This window comes from Lolium perenne, chromosome 7, assembly GCF_019359855.2.
Source record: "Lolium perenne isolate Kyuss_39 chromosome 7, Kyuss_2.0, whole genome shotgun sequence".
NCBI classification, from domain to species: Eukaryota; Viridiplantae; Streptophyta; class Magnoliopsida; order Poales; family Poaceae; genus Lolium; species Lolium perenne.
The window spans coordinates 121,205,968-121,209,213 of record NC_067250.2 but is presented as its reverse complement, the minus strand read 5'-3'; the positions used below and the strand labels follow the sequence as shown (position 1 = coordinate 121,209,213).

The window sequence follows — 3,246 nt, the reverse complement described above, 5'->3', positions numbered from 1 at the left end:
TACAAGGATCTTTATTGATTGTGTAGCCATTTCCTAAGAAAGTAAGAACCTTAATGGTTTTTTTACCCCAGTTTAGTTGTTCAAATGTGTTCATCACATTTAGCATCTGGAAGGCATGATTACCAGTTGTTAAAGACTTCTTTATAGGCAACCTTTAGAAGAAACAAGCTTAGGCAGAATATATTGCATCTGCTATTGCAAAGTAATTTGCATAACTTGGTAGGTGTATATATTTTGGGTCTCATGTGGGAAGGAAAATAAGTGAAAAAAGCAAATGATCACCTAGAGTTGCTTCTGAATGTTTTCTTTTTTTCCATTAAATTTTATTGAAAAAACTTCCTCTTGACTGCATTTTTCTCTATATGACTCCTATATCCTTTAGGTGATGTTGCTTCAATTCCTCGTGGTTGAGGTGAGGACTAATTCCTTTTCCTTGCCCTTCTATGCTTAATTGTATTTGTAGCTCTAGCAAGTTTATTATCTATTAATTTTCTCTGGATGTATGTACATTGTTTATAATTCGGAGCCCAGTGTTTGATTTAATTTTGGAGTGATCGAACTAAATGTTCACTTTTGTTGTATACTTAAAAGTGCTTGGTGAATTGCTTACATTTAATTACGGTAGATTTATACCTAGGGGTTGTGAAGATATGCTTTTTAGTGTTGTTACCGGAGGCAGATTGCTGGGATTCTCAAAGTAACTTCTATCTGGTTGTTTTCGATACATTTAATGGTTGACATCTTCGGTCCGTGCATAGTCTACTACTAGACCTCCTATTTTTCTCATGATCTGCTCTGTTTATTATGTCTCTTGTTACACTTCCTTGAATTTTTTAGGTATTGTAAACTAAGGTAGTCTACTAGCCCTTCTATTTTTCTCATGATCTGCTCTATTTGTTCTGTCTCTTGTTAGACTTCCTTTAATTGTTTAGGTATTGTAAACTAAGATGGGGTTTGCTTCTGTACTTTATTTGTTTCCCACAGAGTAGTGTTGTTCATTCAAAATAATTCGAACACTGGCTGCAAGCCTGAATCCTGTGTGAAACCGAGCGCTAAGCCAGCTCGAGTGATGCAGGGTGACGATGACCAAAGCGTGCAGTGCAGCAGCCTGGCAGGCGACAGCATTAAGACCACAAGCATAGCTTTAGAGACAGTTCTCATCGAACGACGATGAGCACAGCTGATGTAAAGACGCCAAGGTGAGCTTTCTCCCAGCCCCTGCCTCTATCCAAGCCTGTGTGATGTGCATGTGCTTTGCTTCCTTTCTTGTTTTTTTCTTTAGGAAAATGGACAACGAGAATAATTTTTTGTGAAATCATCTGAGAGCTTCAACTGTGTTGTGTTACCTGGGAAGTGCAGGGCATGTTTTGGATGATTCGGTGCCTCTCGTTCATGGCAACGAGGATCAGATCAGCTGCCAAGAGATGTATTTCGCGAATCTGCAGTTGTTGGTGCAGAGTCAGCTGTTGAATCTCCGGCTCCACCAGACGATAGAAGGTGGGTGAGTCTTGGCCAGTCAAAGGTTTATTTGTTGGACATGTCGTAACGGAGAATGTAATTGCAGCTGCGGAGCAGGGCTGTGAAGCAATCAAGCGTTGCAGTTGACAAGAAAAAATCCCAGAGGTGGCTGGGTGCATTGTTCCTACTTCATAGGTATGAGCATTGAACTTAATTCGAAGAGCCACTAGGCTTTCAAAGTTGGTACGAGGTTAGAAATATCTGCCTATGTTTTTTTTCTGCGGTAACATTACTAGATAAGGGTAGACCCTTGTCTTTTTATCTGTGGTAACATCTTCAGAAGGGTACAAGCTTATGTTTTTATCTATAATAATATGTTCTGAGAGCAATGATTTAATGATTTAAATCTTCTGGTCTTTTTCTTGATGACTTTGGTCTGTCGTTATCTGGTTTAGGCGCTTAAATAAAATACAAGGCCTGATGCATGGTAAAGTGCTTATGTGGAGTAATTTGTTATATATTTATTGCTCAACACCGAGTTAAACTGTTTTGCAGGCGAAGTACATGAGCTCCATCGTTTATTTTGCTGCGGATAACACTGACATGTTTGGGGCATCAAGGGTGTTAAACCCAATCTGGTCATCTGACCGATCGATCAATGAAATTGTATTATTGTAGTTGTAAGATCGATTCGCTAAGTGAGCCTTGGCGATATTTTTGTACGGAGCACCTCGGTTCCCTATCGTCGATGTTCTGAAATATAGTGCTACAAACTACTCCTAACTACCTATGTAGAGATCCATGCTACGTCGCTTGACGTATATGCAGTGTATGCTCTATGCAAGACTTTTTTTGTTTTTATTTTGTTTTTAGCTTCATGCATGCTTGGTGGCGGTTTGAAAATGACTGGTCGCGCTTGCTGCACTATGCGATTGTGTTAGAACTTCAATATTAAGGTCCTCGAACTTTCCTTGGAAAATAGTTATATGAGCTACTATTTTGCTTTTTTTCCTTGGCGTTGAAATTGTCATATCTTAATGCAGCACCTCGATGGAATGGTGTTTCTACAATTATACCAAAGCTGTTAAATTTCAAGGTAATTTTTAATACTAAAATAAGATAAAACTTATAGCTTAAATGTTGCTTTGATTTTTTCCATTTGCGCGATAGCGCAACGGGTCATCTAGTACACATGAAGGAGAAGAGCTTGGAGGCTATGTTAGAGAATGGAGGAACATACCGATGTTACATATGTCGAAATCATAGAGGATCAAGTTAATTCGGGAGCACTTAACATGTCTGCTGACTATTAACAGGTATGATTTTCTGGGCAAAATTTACTAAGAGTAAGCTTCTTTGCTTGTAGCTAATATATCAGTCTGCTTCAAATTCTATTATGAAGTATAGAGCTAATTTTCTTCCGAAGTAGGCAGTTTAATTTCAGTATATCGAAACCTTATGTGTTTGATTATAAAAGTGAAGCCAAATAGTAAAGAGAAAACAAAAATGCCAAATAGTGAAGAGAAAACAAAAACTGTACAGGAAAGTCACCGCTGACTATTAAGTTAACTGGTCACAGGAATTAGAAGTAACTTAAAGATGTGTAAGATCAAGGGTTCCATTTAGTACATTGATTGCTATATTCGACATCAAATCTGATTAGGTAAAAACATTCCACAAAGCAGTTTAAGGTCATCTGTAAGGTGACGCCAACACGTAAATGCTACTATGACCCAACTGTGTTAGCACTATTTACATAAAACCACAGGCATAGTGCTAGCTTAACAT

The 3,246-nt window shown here is 38.2% G+C and overlaps 1 long non-coding RNA gene across 1 annotated transcript; it reads left to right on the top strand.

The window, feature by feature from the left end:
- Positions 1–796: 796 nt before the first annotated feature.
- LOC127323761 (uncharacterized) lies at positions 797–2,573 on the top strand. The gene is made up of 3 exons (XR_011748781.1): positions 797–1,199; positions 1,360–1,653; positions 2,014–2,573. It is a non-coding gene; the product is annotated as an uncharacterized lncRNA (long non-coding RNA).
- The last annotated feature ends 673 nt before the right edge of the window (positions 2,574–3,246 follow it).